The 17,564-nt window shown below is 36.1% G+C and overlaps 1 protein-coding gene across 2 annotated transcripts in view; it reads left to right on the top strand.

Moving 5' to 3' along the window:
* Positions 1–17,564, top strand: part of GRM1 (glutamate metabotropic receptor 1) — a 398,541-nt gene that overhangs the window by 262,787 nt on the left and 118,190 nt on the right. The gene's annotated exons all lie outside the window — the stretch shown is intronic.

Below are 17,564 nucleotides of genomic sequence, written 5' to 3'. Positions count from 1 at the left end.
CTAATCAGCTGAATTTAAGACAGGATTTTTGCCTTAAATCACTCCTTCTCTAATATTAAAATTATGTTACATCATTTCTTGTTTACATTTATCTGGTATGCTCTTGCACATCTTTTTATTTTCAACTTTTTGAAAAATTTTATTGTAGGTGAGTGTGTTTGATCTAGCATAATTTTAATTCTTTCTTTGGAATCCAATTTAATATTTTATTTTTATTATAATCAGTGAATTAAGCCAATATTCCTTTAATTAAAATGACAAATATATTTAGTCTGATTTATGCCATGTTATTATTTTGTCAATTTTATACTTTTTAAAGCCTCTCACTGGGTGTTTTCTTTGCTTTGATTTTTTTAGTGTGGATGTGTGTATGTGGGTGTGCATGTGCAGTTCTTCTGATATTTAGGAAAGTTTTCATTATTTTTCTAGGAGTTGATTTTGTGTTTTATTTTTAAAATATAATTATTTCGTCAAGTATGACATATATACAAAAGAGCACATGACATGTGCACAGCTAAGTAAATTTTTACAGAGTGGAAACAGTCATTTAATTATTGCCAAGCTAAGGAAATTGAATGTCCCTAGCACCTATGAAGTCCCCCTATATCCTCTTCCAGTTGCTACCACGCTTCTATATATACCTATGATTCTGACTTTTAAGACTATAGATAATTTTTGATTGTTTGGAACTATATATAATTTGAACCATATAGAAGTTACTTTTTTGTGTTCTTTTGTTCAATGTTATGTTTATGAGATTCATCCGTGTTACTGCACATAGAATAGTTTGCTTAGTCCCGTTGGTCTGTAGTATCCACTTGTACAGCTATAACACCATTTATCTCCTTTACTTTTGATGAACATTTAGGTTGATTATAGTTCTTGGCTCTTAGAAACACTGATGTTGTGAACATTTCTGTTCATTTCTGATGGTGCGCATATGTATACATTTCAGTTGAGTGTATAACTAGAAGTAAATTTCTTTGCATAGTTTACACGTATATGCAGGTATGAGGTTTTATGTATATTTTCCTGATAGCTTTTATCGATTAAAGTAATTTTTCTCAATTTTATTTTCTGTTTATGTGTGTGTTCTAAATCTTGAACAGATATTAAGCTTTATGTAATATTTTTTTCTACATCTATTTCGATAATCATATGAATTTTCTCTTTATATATGTTATTATGGTGCATTACACTGATTAGTTTCAAGAATTAAGCCATGTCTAACAAATTAGGTAATGGAGACAAAATGGAAAAAAATCCAAGAGATGCACAAAGTACCAAAATTGACTCAAAAAGAATTATAAAATCTGAACAAACCTATAATAAGTAAAATGAGATTTAATCAATAATCAAAACTTCCCAACAAAGATAAGTCCATGACTGCATAGCTTGACTTGTGAATTCTACTAGTCCTTCAAGAAAGAATTAACACCAAATTCTTCTCAAGCTCTTCTGAAAATGGAAGAGGAGGAAACACTTCCTAATTCATTCTGTGAGGCCAGAATTAACCATGATGTGAATTTAGTTATAACTACTGATATATTTGGAATTACTGCCATCACCTTATTTTGTGCTTCCTATTTGTCCTACCTTTCCAGTACTGTACCTTGATCCTACTTTTCTGCCTTCTGCTGGATTGCTTAGGAGTTGATTTTTTTTTTAAAGAGTATTTAATTTTGTTTCTACCATTTTCTAAGAGTAGGATCTTTGACCCCTTTCCTTTCAACCATTTTATAACACTATGTTTTTGAAATTTCTAATAGCATAGAGCTAGGTTTTTAAATGTAGATTTAGAATAATTGTCTTTTAAAAGGAAAGTTTAATCCTTTTGTGGATTTAATGTTAATTTAGTAATCACTGTGGATTTCATATGCTCATTTCTTAGTCCTTCTTTCTCCCTTCCTCCCTCTGTTCTTTTCTTCCTTCCTTTCTTCCATAAATATTTACTGAGGACACAAAGTTATATTGTCTGTAGCACTGAAGAATTATTCTTGTTGCCTGAGGCCTCTCATCTGGAAGTTCCATTCTAGTTGTCCAATGGCCCTGCAACTCAAGAAACTGCCTATCCGCAAACGATTGCTGAGAATAACTCAAGATGTTCAGAACTCATTCATTCTCTACTTCCACTTTATAAATCTTTGTCATTATTATTCATGATACCTACTTCTCTGCCTCCATGTATACTTATGTGCCCTTTCCCCATGTGACATTACATCAAATGCGGTTAGAGTATCCACTGTCTTCCATCAAGGAACACTTCTTTTTTCTCTCATCCACAGAAATGTGCCTAGCTCTTGCTTTAGTCCACAGTTTTTAAGCAGACCCTTCCCCTCAACCCCAGGACTGCTTTAGAAACAGCGGCCACTAAAAATAACTGGTAATGAAAATTTTAGTGAGGAAGCAAAACCTGTTGGATAAGCTCACTTTTAACTCTAGTGAATTAGGAAACAAAAGCTTCAGATTCCATTCAAACTTTGCAGAATTTAAGCTCCAAATGGGTCTGCTCTGACTTAGTCGTCTGGAATTCTATGGTCAATAGCTTGCTATAACACAAGATGATTTTGGAGCCATATTGAGTTTTCTCAGAACATGATTCTAAGATTTTTCTGAAGGCACTTGGGATAGCTCTGTGGTTTGAACAGTGATGTACTTCTAGGCTCCTAATTACATAAAAATAGGGTGTGCTAGATGAGGTGCAAGTAAGAGCTGTGACTTGCTCTAAATTGCAATGGCCTCACTGATTTCTCCAGTTTTGCTCTCAGAGGTCACTCATCAGCCTAGGTAATCAAAATGAGACCACCTTCATATCAGCTTTATGTCCTAACAAGGACTTTAAAAAAACTGAAAACACTTAAAATTTTAAGATATCTTAGAGAATAGCAAATATATAGTAGACAGCTGAAAAACAAAAAAGTTTCTATTCATATGTCTTCTGTTCTGATAAATGGAAAGATTTTGAGCCTACGTTTCTGTGGCAAGTGGGTAATGTTCAGCCACAGCTGCTTGCTCCTGCCTCAGGGCCTTTGTGCCAGCTACCTAAAGCCCTCTTCCCTCTGATCTTCATGCAGCTCAGGTCTCAGCATGAGGGTTGTCTCTTCAGAGCTGTTTCCCTAGCAACCCAGTGCTTTCTCTGACCAGCAATGTAAAATGGTGGGCTCTTTGTTCATATCATATGACTCTTTAAAAACTGTCTACCTAAACTGTATTACCACTTGAAAATTTTTTGTTATTATTTGTCATTTTAATATCTCTTTTCTCCCTCACTCCACATATGAATTTATGTGCCTAATAATGTTTATTAAATGCCAGACATTGTAAATTATACCTTATTGATTACTTGATATTTTGTATTTCTAAAAATATTCTTGTGCTAGTTCTTGGAGGAGGTAAAGTTATTTAGAAATAATTTGGTTTTTTTTTTTTTTTTTTTTTGCACCTTGCTTCTAAGCTTTGTTAGATAAAACCAGAATAACCGTTCATCTAGGGCAAATTTTCTACAGCTACTGAGGCAAGATCTTTCTTAGTATCAATACTTTAGCCACCTCCTTGTGAAACATGATATATTCCATTCTAGCTATTGAGAATCGTTACTATTCCCAACTCTGTGTGACCTCCAGGCACTATTCCCTCAAATTCTTTTGGTTGTTTGTTTCCTTGGGCTTAGATAATTTCCTCATATACATGGGCTGTCTAATATTCAACAAAATACTTCTGGGAGCACTGCAGACTGTTCTCTCCCGGCAGCTTTCCCCTCTGCAGTACTTTGCCCTGTGAAATCTGGCCACTTTGGTTTCCCCTGACTCCCAGCTCTGTCCACTTGTCCACTTAACTCAGAGACTCCACTGGACTGTGCCTGAGTCCATTCTTTCTCACTCCCCCATCTCGCTTCTGTGTTGTGACTTGGAAACCTCTAGGCAGTAAGATCAAACAATTGTAGGGCTCATCTCATTTGGTGCTCACTTTTCAGAGATCACTGTCCTTCATTGTCCAATGTAAAATGTTTTGAGAGCCATTGTTTTATATATTTTGTCCAGTGTTTTAGTTTTTTCAGATGGAAGACTGAATTTAATACTTCTTACTCCATTGTGGCTGGAAGTAGGAGCCCCACCTATGAATTTAAATTTAAGTTTAATTTAAAGAGTAGGGACATTTCTGGTCTTATTAATCAATGTGTTCTCAGGATCTGACAGTGCTTGGCGCTAAGTAGGATATCAGCAAATATTTATTAAATGAAAGAATGCAAAAGATTTGAATCAGCTAATATTGAAAGATCTAAATTTGTTTTTCAATGGATACTCTAAATTAATTACATGAAATGTAAAATTAAAAGTACCATATACACATATACTATCTTTGTATTAATTTTCTTGTATTATTAGAATGATTTACTAAGGTATAGTTCCAGGTATAACTCAACTCATCACTTATTAAGATCTCAAAGCTGAGAGGTCTAAAGCATTCATAAGTACATATGTCTGTAGCACAAAAGGGGCAAAAATAGTTCTCCAATTCAAATAACTGCATGTATAAACTATAAATCTGTTTTTAAAATTAATAGTATTTATTAAAACTATTTTGGTCTGTTTTGGGGGTGTTTTATATTTTCTGATCCTTCTTAGAATGTAGTTATCTATTCTTGAGAAAGAAAAAGTAAAGTGATCCAAATGCCTAAAACATGTAACAATATCTTTCAGAAAAAATAGCTGTTTATTTCAAAAAATAATAGCTTTTAATTTCTATTATGGATATTTTAGGACTAAACAATAATCATTTAAATAATCTTTAGCTCATCTAACAGGTTAGAAGTTCACAACTAACCCTGCATTTCAGAGAAAATGTCACAGCATGTTATAGTTAGTGGTATGCTGATAGATGTTTAACAACTGCCTCTCTTAAAAAAAAAAAATGAAGCAAAGCAGAACAATAAAGTCTTGATTTGTAGTGTTTGCTCTTTGTTATGTGTTGAATTGTGTCTTCTAAAAAGATATGTTGAATATGTTGACTCCTGATCCCCAGTACCTCAGAATGTGACCTAATTTGGAAATAGAGTTGTTGCAAGTGTACAGTCAAAATGAAGTTATACTGGAGTAGGGTAGCCTTTAATCCAATATGACTGATGCCCTTGTAAGTGGAGAAGAGAGACAGTGGCACAGACACACATAGGGGAACACCATGTGACAACAGAGTCAGGGATTGGAGTGCTGCAGCTAGAAGCTAAGGAGTGCCATGGGTTGAGGGCTGCCACCAGGGACTCAGAAGAAGCAAGAAAGGAGTCTACCTAGAGTCTCAGAGGAAGCATGGCCACAGGGGACCATGATTTCAGACATCTAGCCTCCAGAACTTTGAGTGAATAAATTTCTGTTGTTTTAAGCCACCTGGCATTATGGCCAGTTTCAACCTACTACCATGAAGTCACTTAATGCAGATCTGGGAAAATATGATGACAATGGGTTCTTGCCAGTTGGTATGAGCCACCTCTAGCATACCACGGATCATAGTATTTTCTATGAATTCTTGAAAATAAATTAGTTCACAGAGTCTTTTATCCATTAATTCATTTCACAAATATATAATGAGCACCTACTATGAGCCAAGAACTAGTATAAATTCTGGGGTTATATAAATGAACAAAAAAGATAAAATCCTCTCTGCCTATGTGGAGCTTCCATTTTACTGGAAGGATATAGAAAATATATTTATATGGTATGTCAGATAGTGATATTTTAAGGAGATAAAGGGAGTAGAAAAGAGGAATAGAAAGGACACAACTTTAAACAGGGAAAGACCTCTATGAGAATGTGATATTTGAGCGGACATGAAGGAAGTAAAAGAGAAAGCTATGCAAATATTCAAGTGATGAGAATTCCAGGATTCCAGGCAGAGAAAATAGCCAGTGCAAAGATCCTATAGACCAGGGTATCCCAGTGTGGCTGGAGCAGAGCAAAACGTAGAATAGTAGAGATGAGAGAGGTAATGGGGATCAGAGTGTGCAGGGTTTTTTAAGGTACTCTTTGAAAAACTTTGGATGAGATGAAAAGGCACTTATGGGTTTTAAGCAGAGGAGTGCCAGGATCTAGTTTATGCTCTAATGAGAATCCGTCTGCCTCCTTATTGCATTCTTTTTCTAATAAGTCTCTTGCCTCCCTTCAGTTGGTTCTTAACAATTATCTGGGAAGTGCAGCCTTTCACTCAAATGGCATAGGGACCTGAAAAATAAAGGTTCAGCAGCAATAAAACTGCCAGGGATTTAAATGAGAGAGTGAAGAATGGTAGTTTCAATCTGTAAAATTTTGCATGTTTCTCAACAAAATTAAAGTCTCTACTGGTAGTCATGACTTCATTTACCACACACATTAAGATACAGTTTCTGAAGTGTCCTTTTTTGAACTGTCGTAATAGCATAGTCTTTACCCTAACAATTTCTAAGGCATAAAGGATAGAGTGTCTAGAACAGTGACTCTCAAACTTCTATTTTTTTTTTTTAAGTCCCAATCTAGGGCAGAGTTGTACTTTGAAAAATACAAAAAAGGTAAATTACTAAGAAATTAAATATAGCATAAAGACATGCGAATACAAGCCCAAAGTTGTATTATTAGATTTAACAGGCATAAAATCTCATTTCAGTAAATATAATAAAAATAAACGAAACAAAGGAGAAAAGAAAGTTACAAAAAATGTATCCATTGTTCATCGAAAGTGTGTGCCTAGGTGATTAGTAGAGAAAATTACTGTTACACTTGTAACTTTTAGATGTTCTATAATTATAAATAAACAAAATGTTGTAAGTGAAGTAGAGGATACCTATGTTAAATACTTATATACACACTTTGAACAAAAACCAGGCATGTCAATATTTTAAAAATTTAATATGATAAGTGAGTTTATTAAATTATCTAATCTTGGTTGGATAAACAAAGATACTTGCATGGGATTATGCATGTATAAACTGCTTCTTTATTTTGTTTTCATAAAATTCCTAGTAGAATAACCAGCCTCACATCAGCTTACTGATGGAAATGGAAGAAGAGATTTTACAGCAATTTCAGCAAGTTTGGGATATTTATTTAAAATTTTTGAACCAAGTAAAGCAAGTGAGGCTGTAGTTTAAAAAGTCATCTTCAATCCTTTAACAGTAGCCAGCTCCAATAATTTATTCCATAACCTTTTAGTTCAATTTAAATTATCTTTTGATGAAATATGTGAATTCTGGATTCATTAATTTTTTTATATTAAGATTTTTCAGCAAATGATAACTTTAGTGTTATTCCATCTGCTATGAACTGAATTGAGTGCCCCCAGATTAATCTGTTGAAGCCCTAACCTCTGATGTGACTGAATTTGGAGATGGGACCTTAAGGGATTTAATTAAGGTTAAATAAGGTCATACAGGGGGAGCCCTGATCCAATCGGATTAGTGTACTTGTTAGAATAAACACCAGAGAGATTGTTCTCTCTCATTGTGTCTCTATATGCGCCAAGGAAAGGCCATGTTAGGACATAGTTGGCAAGCCAGGAAGAGAGCTCTCAGTGAAACTGAATCAGTTGGAACCTTGATCTTGGACTTCTATTCTCCAGAACTGTGAGAAAATAAATTTCCATTGTTAAAGCCACCAGTCTATGGTATTTGTTAGGTAGCCCAAGGAAACTAAAGCAATCAAATTCATAGTGTTTGCTGATAACACTTTGCAGATGATAATATCAAGATCATTTCCTACTTATTGACAATTATTTTAAAATTAAAACTGTGATATAGCAATCTGCAAAAAAACCTTGTTCTTCAAAATTTCTAACTTTTAATTTTGCTCTTTGATCTTAGCTCCCCTTTGGAAAAATAATCGAATTATTTCTTTTCATAGAAATATAAAGATTACTAAATATATCCAAGATATCAGTCAATAGAGCAAGTCAGGCTTTCGTATTAATATGTTTAAATATTGGAACCAACCTTATTTCTTCTCCTGAAGAAACATTTAAGAGTTTATTTTGCAGTTCAGACACTCTTGACACAGCTTCTTTCTTTAATACCAAAAATAGCTGTTCATGGTCAGTTTCCATATTATCATAACTGGTTGTGTGGGAAAAGAAAACAAGAAAAAAGAATCCCTAATTTGTAGCATTTACTGGTTTGCTTGAAGTATGTATCACCATCATGGATAATTTCAATCTACCAACATGAATTTACTGAATACAGCATTCAGAAAAAATGCTAACAGTCAGTTCTAATGAGCCAACTTTGGGTCTTACATAACTCAAAATTTGTGCTGTGTCACCAGCGTTGTTTACTTCAGCTGACTTTTTTTAAATCAAGACTTTCTCAATGAGGGAAGCATTGCATTGATTTACATTCTCTCACAAGCTCCTTAACTTAGGTAACTACTTCAGAATGTTTTCCTGATGCTGGCAGTTGCAGCATCAGAACATTCCTTTATATAAAACATAAACTGTCAACCACATTTCTTGACAAAATAATTCTTCATAATTTTATAAAGTTTAGAGCTACTTGTGTTTCTCAGCCATAAAGCTAAAAGAGAATTTTTTTAAAATTAATTTATTTTATTTTTGGCTGTGTTGAGTCTTCGTTGCTGCGCGCGGGCTTTAGTTGCGGCGAGCGGGGGCTACTCTTTGTTACAGTGCGCAGGCTTCTCATTGCAGTGTCTTCTCTTGTTGCAGAGCATGGGCTCTAGGCGCACGGGCTTCAGTAATTGTGGCACGTGGACTCAGTAGTTGTGGCGCATGGACTTAGTTGCTCCGCGGCATGTGGGATCTTCGCGGACCAGGGCTGGGACCTGTGTCCCCTGCATTGGCAGGCGGATTCTTAACCACTATGCCACTAGGGAAGTCCCGCTAAAAGAGAATTTAAATCAGAGCAGAGATTTCTTTCTTCAAATCTTTATCATTTTCAAACTGCACATATACTAAAAGAACTGCCACAAAAAGCAATATCTGCACATTCATCAACTTACAGTGAAAGAATGCTTTACCAGCTTTATTTATTCAGTGAGTTGGTTTTCCATATCATTAGGCAGTTTTGGAAATCATCCAGCTATGATGGCATCAGAAAGTAGTACTTGAGTTACCGTTTTACCAAAATCACTGAACATTTCTAAGTAAATACCTCTAACGTAGTCATTCATAATGTCTTGTCAACTGTATATATATTTAATTCTTAGCAATCGCAAATGCCACTTCATATAAAACCCATGAAACACTAATGTTTATATGTAGAATATTGAACACATGCTTTTATCGGCTTTTAATTCAATGCTTTTTCTTTCAAATGATTCTTTTGGTTTAAAATTTTAATCCTTTATGTTTTGTGTATACAGTAGTCCCTCTTTATCCATGGGGGATACATTCCAAGACCCCCAGTGGATGCCTGAAACTGCAAATAGTACTGACTCCTATATATACTATGTTTTTTTCTATACATACATATCTATGATAAAGTTTAATTTATAAATTAGGCACAGTAAGAGATTAACAGCAAAAACTAACAATATACTGTAATAAACGTTAGGTGAATGTGTTGTCTTTCTTTCTTTCAAAATATCTTATTGTACAAATGTATTGCTTTTTACATCTTAACTAAGCACTTTTCATACACTGTGGTTGTAACTTTTGCAGTTTGAGGTGTAATAGCAAAACTATCACAAATTTCTTTTTCCTTCTTCACAATTTCATGGAAAGAAGATTTGTTCTTACTGTAGATCTTAGCAACTTCAGCATACAATTTTTTTCTTTCCTTATTAAGTTGAGAACTTTTCACTTAAAGGAAACATCTTACTCCTTCTCTTTGACATATCGCAATTACCAACATCACCACTCTTGCACTTTGAGGCCATTAATAAGTAAAATGATACTTGAACACAAGTAATACCTCAACAGTCAATCTGATAACTGAGACGATATGGCTACTAAGTGACTAACAGGTGGGATATCCTGGAAAAAGGTTGACTCACACCTTGGGCTGGATGGAGCTGGACCTCAAGCGATTTCATCACGCTACTCGGAACAGCATGCAACTTAAAACTTATAAATTGTTTATTTCTGGAATTTTTCATTTAGTGTTTTCAGACCACGGTTGACTGTGGGTAACTGAAACAGAGGAAATCAAAACTGTGGAAAAGGGTGGCAGGGCTACTACAAGTGACTAATACATTTTGATGATTTCATGAATTCATTAACTAAAACAGCCCCACAGATAATACACTATGGTTTCAGCACTTCACCATCAATTAGGGATAAATTCAATATATAAACCAACATATTTTCAGGTAAATTTCATTGGAACTCTTTTTGCCCTATTTCTATGGAATCATTTCCGCTGTCCACATTCAAATACTACTGCCACATTCAGCAAATTGTATCTTTTCTTGTAAAAAAAAAAAAAATTCTGGTGAAGCTTGTGCGGCCACATATAATTGGAGTTAAAGTAAATAATGAAAATTTTATTTCTCTGCTATAGAAAGTAATGTTATATGATAAATTATAAAACAGTCTTGATTAAAATTTAATGTGATTGTAAAAACAAATTGATAAAAATAAGTGCTTATATATTCTCAAATATTTATATAATTTGGGGTTGTATTTGGCAAAGTAACCTAAAAAGCTCACACAGTGTAACTGAGTTCTACTGCATATGACCGTGGATAGGCTTGAGGCATGGGCAATTCGCCGTATGAATTGGAAAACAAAGTGGTTAAACCCTGTTTATTCAAAGACATGAGTCCACCAGTCATGTTCTTAGATCTTGCAACAATGTCTAACTGCTGTAGGTTTTTCTAAATGCTTCCTCTCAGTCTCTCCTCGTCAACTGGTAAAAAACAGATCATGACTGGCACCAATTTTGGACCACACTGTGAGCAGCACTTTTGTAGAGAAGTCTCTCCTACGTGTCGATACAGCTCAGTACATTGGTTGGATCATGAGAAGATTGATGATAAAGAACTGTTATGTCTAGTAAGACTTCATCATGCCTTACATACTGTGATAAGTGTTTTATATGGATTATCTAGTTTAATTCTCACACAACTCTTAAGAAGTTGATAACCATTTCCATTCCCATTTTATAGGTGGAGAAACAGAGGCTTAGAAAGTTTAACTAACCAATTCCTATTTCATATTGTCTCTTTGGGTTAATTGAATGAGAGACAAAATGGGGTGCTACCTTGGCAGTAGAATTTGAAGGAATTCAAAAGACCTACTTGTCCACAAGTAATTCCGCATTGGCCCACCCTTCTTTCACACTGGCTTGAAATTGTAACTGATACATGAGAAATGGTCTGTAGAAGGTTTAGGAGGGGCCTCCACACTTGCATGGCTGTGTGCAATATTTATCAGTAGTTGCCCTACATTTCTGCTAGGAGAGGAGGATAATTACGAGTCTCCGGGTGGCAGATGATTCCAGGCTCAGGATGCCAGAGGTGGGTTAGGGTTTAGGGGTCAGGAGCAGATGGAAAGTAAGGAAACCTGATCTGACCTTGATCTTTACATGGAGCTTCAGCTCCTTGAGAATTAATTCCCTTCATTCTTCCTCTTTTGTCTTTTGATACCTTCCCATTCTCTCCCCAGCCTCCGTTTTCCACTGAAACAGAGTAGCTTTAGAAGTAAGGCCTCTGTTTGAATTCTATAATAACTCCAGATGTATAGGACAATAAAAGGTGACTCCATCCCCTTATCCTCTCTTGTGTTTTTCAGTAGGCTGAGTGACCTCTAAATGCCTGTCCTAGATAATTAAATAAAGGGACCTACATTTTGTGTTAGTTCTACATTCATGGTGAATTGGCAGTAACTAATTTTAAAATTAAATATAAACTAATTGTGACCACTACCCCAATTCCTGATTCATCAACACTGCCACTGTGCCTTCATAATACAATGTTATTAGCCTGTGTGTGTGCATGTGTGTGTGCACATGTCTATGTGTTTGTTTCTACAGTTTCTGCCTCGGAATTCTAGAACCAAAGAATCTTCACAAGTACTTACACTCTAGGTACTTTCTAGAAAAACCCTTCTAAAGCAAATCTAATTGTGTCATATTCCTGCTGAAAATCTGAGTAGTTTCTTACCACCATAAAAATGAAATCCAAAACCCTTAACAAGGATGTTAAGGTTCTTCCAGATCTCACCCCTGCTTGTCCTATCTTTCCTTACCTTGAACACTCTAAGTAAACTGAAAGCCTTGCTGTTGTTTCAAAGCTTTTTTCCCTCTTTAGCTGGTCTCTCTCCCATCTCCCTCTTTACCTGTGCAACTTCAACTCCTCCTTTAAGTTTCATCCTAGATGTTATTTCCCCTTGGGCAAAATCTCCCTTGGCATGACTCCTTTGCCCCATCTCTATGTTTCTGTAGCCTGTCTTCCTTTTCTTTCAGGGATTGCAGCTCTGTGGCTATTGTGTATTCAGCGGCCAGACTATCCCACCCCTGTAATTGCCTTGATGGCAAGGACCTTACCTCTACTTTTGAGCAATGTATCAAAGCAGTGAGCAAATGCTTAACTCATATAAGACCCTTAGTGAATGCGCGTTGAATGAATAAAGCCAGTCTCAATTATTATTGAAAAAGCTGCCATTACCTCCAAAATATTTCTCATAATTGGCATCACTTGACTTAAATTACATTATCCTACATTTCTTCAACCTTTGTAAATATAGTTAGCATTTTAATTTATGTAATGTTGTGCTTGTTTACATATGTTTTTGAAAATATTGTTTTTATTATGCTTTTCTTCTGTCCCTGGTTATATGGTAAACTTTGGATTATTTTTAAAGAATTATAGTTTTATTATCAGGTATACACAATCACTTGAATTCATTACACAAATCAAATTGCTTTACTCTCTAGACTGTAATTATTTTAATTGAATGTAAATAGGATTTTCTAAAATGTTTTTGTACAATTTTTTAAATGAATACTATTGCATTTCTTTTTTTTTTACTATCAATTAGCTTATTAAATTATTTTAACTGATATAATGCAAAATAACACTCCTGAAGCTCCTGTCAAGTTGTAATAGGTAGAATTAGAAATAATATTCCCTTGTTGTTAATATCAGAATTTATTGAGTGGAAGAAATCTTATTATTATAAGTTTGGATTGTGAAATTTCATAGGACTAGAGCAATGCTTTTGGGGGAAGTGAAGAACAATCTTGTGAAAGAATTGTTGTATAAAAATGTTGAGGGGGGATAGGAAATAAGGAGTCTTGTATATTTGTGAGGAATACTTAAGACATGTAGCTTCCTGTTAAATGTTCCCCCCATTTATTCACATTATGCAGTTTCATATCCAGACCCCAGATAGAAAATGAACTCAAAATTGGGAGACAGATGGAGTAGCAGAAGCTGCTAGAGGCTGTGAATGTGCCTCAGAAGAGCTCAGCCCTGCCTAAGGCTGACCAGCACCCAGCCCAGCAGGATTCACTCCAGACACTTGGGGTGAGCAGGTGCCTGCAGGTCATCTCTGCTCAAGCACAGTCTACACCACCACCGCCACTACCACCACCACCCTACCACCATCAACAGGGAAAGAAAAAACCTATACCAGGTATCAGGAGAGCTGCTGGCTCTCCGTTCCCAAGTGTGCTTCACAGAGAATTCACCAAAACAATATCCTTGTAAAAAATCCCAATGCTATAACTAAAGAGCAAAAATCTTTCAAAATCCTCAAATATATACATCTGACAAGTGGTACACAGAAGAAATGATTAAAATATATACAAACCAGGAGTTGCTTTACGATTGTTTTTCTGTGACTTTTGATTTGTTATCATTCCTTTATACCTCACCTGTGATAGATTTAAGATCTCATACAAAACTTTAGCAATTAACACTTCAAGATATATTCACCGACTAATCCTAGTTGAATATTTTCTCTATCACATCTCGATTGTCCCTGATTTTATAATCTCTTGGATCTAACACCAACTCTAATTTCTAGAAGGGAGTCATCTGTGGTGAGGGGGGAAGGGCTTTGACCAATGGCAAAGGGGATTTAGGGCTTCACCCCACTAAACCATATGACTTCAAGTTGTCTATATTCATAGACAAGGGTTTACCCCTATGGTGCACTCCTCTGTGTTGGTTGCAAAAGGGCAGGAGGTCACACTTTCTCTGCTTCCAGCACTGACACATGATACTCGCTTTTATAAACTTAATGATTTTTCTAAAAAATGCAAATAAACACTAGGGAAGACATTTCATACACTTTTAAAAATTGTGGGTTTCTTGTTCAGACTATACATGCACATAAAAGTCTCGCATAATATTAAACCTTGGGGAGAAACACACTTCAAGCCTAACAACGTCAAAAAGTAATTATTTCCTTCAAGTTATGTCATCTTGATTTTAAATATATACTCATAGGCAGAATTTCTTGAAAACCTAACTGGTTTTATTTTTACCCTCCTTTTCAACATGACATGAACTATAGCTCTCATCTTCAAACTGCTATAGATGTAGTTGTGATATAAATGTGAATAAATCCAAACAAACTAGTTCAAACCTTTCTAACCAGACTGAGGATATAGAAAGATAAATGAGTGGGCTTTTTTTTTTTTTCTTTTAATCAGTTTGATTGGCCATCATGTTCAGTGATGGTGAGTAGAGGACTTGTCCCCCAAAATACTCAGGTCATTTACCACCAGAGGGTAGAGCTGAATGACCTCATTAAGTAATAGCCTTACAACACTTTGAGGATCTCCTGTAGTCCTTAGGCTAAGAGTTCCTAGGGTGGAATTTTGCCAACATCCCCATCTCCTGCTAACTTCTCTCTGTGCTCCCATGAACAGACACTCTAAATTCTTTGAATGAGCCTTGTTCTTTCCTATATGTTAGATAATCTATCAGGAATTTTCTTTACCAATCCCTCCTCCTGTCTGGACCTGACTAATGCCTACTCATCCTTTGAGTCTCAGCTCAGACATCACTTTCTTAGGAAAACCATTCCTAATCACACCTTTCTTCACCCACACTCACATACATACACACAAGACTAAGTTAGACCCAAGCCCCTCCTTCCCATAGTTTTGGTCACTTCTCCTTCTTTACCTCCACAGTGTTTGAAATTCTTGTTTAACATCTGTTTTCCCACAAGTCTGTAACACCAGGGGGAAGAGAATAATATTTCTTATTCTGAACTGAATCCTGAGCATAGCAGAGCATCTGGTACATAGTAGGTGCTAGGTAAATGCAGAAGGAAGGAAGGAAAGAAAGAAGGGAGGGAAGAGGGAGGAAAGAGAGAAAAGAAAGATCCATGCAAAATATTAAAATTTATATTCTAGCAGATTTAGAAGAAGCATATAGATATTCTCTGGTCTGGCTGGTTAGACTACACCTTACCTCAAAATTCCTTTAGTTCTGGATCATATTAAGTCAACTTACCTTCTGTATTTGATCTGTTGAAAATGTAGCTCCTGTGTGGTTCACTGGGAAGATTCTGGAATGAAATTATACCAATTAGCTCAGCTAAGTGGAGGACATATTTATCTAAATTGGTCTCAGGTAACAAGGAGAGGAATGAGCTATGGTCTGTCATATGTGTTTGGCCCAGCTCCCTGCTCTGTGAGAAGCAAGTGATAAAACACTTTCTCTGGCAGAGACTGAATGGTTGTGTTCCAGAAACTGCAGGGCTACATGCAGGGCTACCTCCACCTACTCCGTGGGTAGAGGAATAGATCCACTCCTTGCTCAAGGCACTCTTAATGTTCTCCAAAGCTTGACTAGAATTTAGGCAAATTTCTTCCTTACTTTGGGCCCCGAGAATTCCCTTTTCTTAGATAGAACATTTACTTTTTTTTTTTATTTAACATCTTTATTGGAGTATAATTGCTTTACAATGGTGTGTTAGTTTCCGCTTTATAACCAAGTGAATCAATTATACATATACATATGTTCCCATATCTCTTCCCTCTTGCGTCTCCCTCCCTCCCACCTTCCCTATCCCACCCCTACTAGGTGGTCACAAAGCACCGAGCTGATCTCCCTGTGCTATGCGGCTGCTTCCCACTAGCTATCTATTTTATGTTTGGTAGTGTATATATGTCCATGCCACTCTCTCACTTTGTCACAGCTTTTTTTTTTTTTTTAAACATCTTTATTGAAGTATAATTGCCTTACAATGGTGTGTTAGCTTCTGCTTTATAACAAAGTGAATCAGTTATACATATACAATATGTTCCCATTTCTCTTCCCTCTTGCATCTCCCTCCCTCCCACCCTCCCCATCCCACCCCTCTAGGTGGTCACAAAGCACCGAGCTGATATCCCTGTGCTATGCGGCTGCTTCCCACTAGCTATCTATTTTACATTTGGTAGTGGATATATGTCCATGACACTCTCTTACCCTGTCACATCTCACCCCACCCCCTCCCCATATCCTCAAGTCCATTCTCTAGTAGGTCTGTGTCTTTATTCCCGTCTTGCCACTAGGTTCTTCATGGCCTTTTTTTTTTTCCCTTAGATTCCATATATATGTGTTAGCATACTGTATTTGTTTTTCTCTTTCTGACTTACTTCACTCTGTATGACAGACTCTAACTCCATCCACCTCATTACAAATACCTCCATTTCATTTCTTTTTATGGCTGAGTAATATTCCATTGTATATATGTGTCCATCGACAGATGAATGATACAGCTTTTTACTTTTAAAGGCACGCCAGTGTCAATTCTTTCTCTGCCCCTTTGAAATGTAAAATTTCTCCCAGCCTCTTGCTAGTTTTACAACAGAGAAATTTTTTTCTCAGGTGCCTGGGAGCCATCCCTTTAAAATATGATCGTTAAGAGTGATAGCAGACCCCTATCGCCCAGTTTCTGTGGGAAGGTGGGAGCCTAATTTAGATAAATGACAATTATCAAACACAGATGGTTTAATCACATTGACCAAGCTCCACTCAGTGTCAGCCAGCACTTCCTCACTAGCTTATCCTAGCACTTCCACCTTTTGTTTCAGCAGAATTGAGTTCAGTATCTTTGGCCTATTGAAATAGTCTTGAATAAAGTCTTCTTTGCCTCTTTAACTCTGGTGCAATTTTTCTTTGACCCCCTCTTGGGAAGGGATCATAGCCACTCACATGAGGTTGGGCCTAGCTCATAGATACACTTGAATTAAACTGGAGATATATCCCTCTTGGCAGATGTGAATGTTCTAGAAAGTGGACAAACTTAAAAAATTTGAACCTACAAATGAAATGTCAGTGAACTGCCATTTAGAGAGCAGGAGGATTTTTTTATTTTGGGGAGTCAGGTTGTTTTCTTTTAATGCTGTTATTTTGAAATAACATTAGGAAAAAAAAAAAGCATCTGGTCATTTCTAAGAGATGCAAATTTGAACAATGTCCAGGAACAAAATCTGTGATTGTCATGTTTCTAAGCTAGATCAATTTTCTACGCTATATAATGCAGCTCATATAATGGTCTTGATTGCAACCTTGAAACCTTGCCTAGCTCTTATTGAGAAGGTCCTGAGTACCTGGGTTTTATTTTCTTCGGGTTTGGAGAACAACCGATGGGCTTTGTGGTCTAGTTGTAAAGAGCAATGGGCTTGGGAGCCAGACTGCCTGGAT

The sequence above is a fragment of the Balaenoptera musculus genome, chromosome 12 (assembly GCF_009873245.2).
Source record: "Balaenoptera musculus isolate JJ_BM4_2016_0621 chromosome 12, mBalMus1.pri.v3, whole genome shotgun sequence".
Classification (NCBI taxonomy): domain Eukaryota; kingdom Metazoa; phylum Chordata; class Mammalia; order Artiodactyla; family Balaenopteridae; genus Balaenoptera; species Balaenoptera musculus.
The sequence above is the reverse complement of the archived record's forward strand: the minus strand, read 5'-3'. Positions and strand labels throughout refer to the sequence as shown.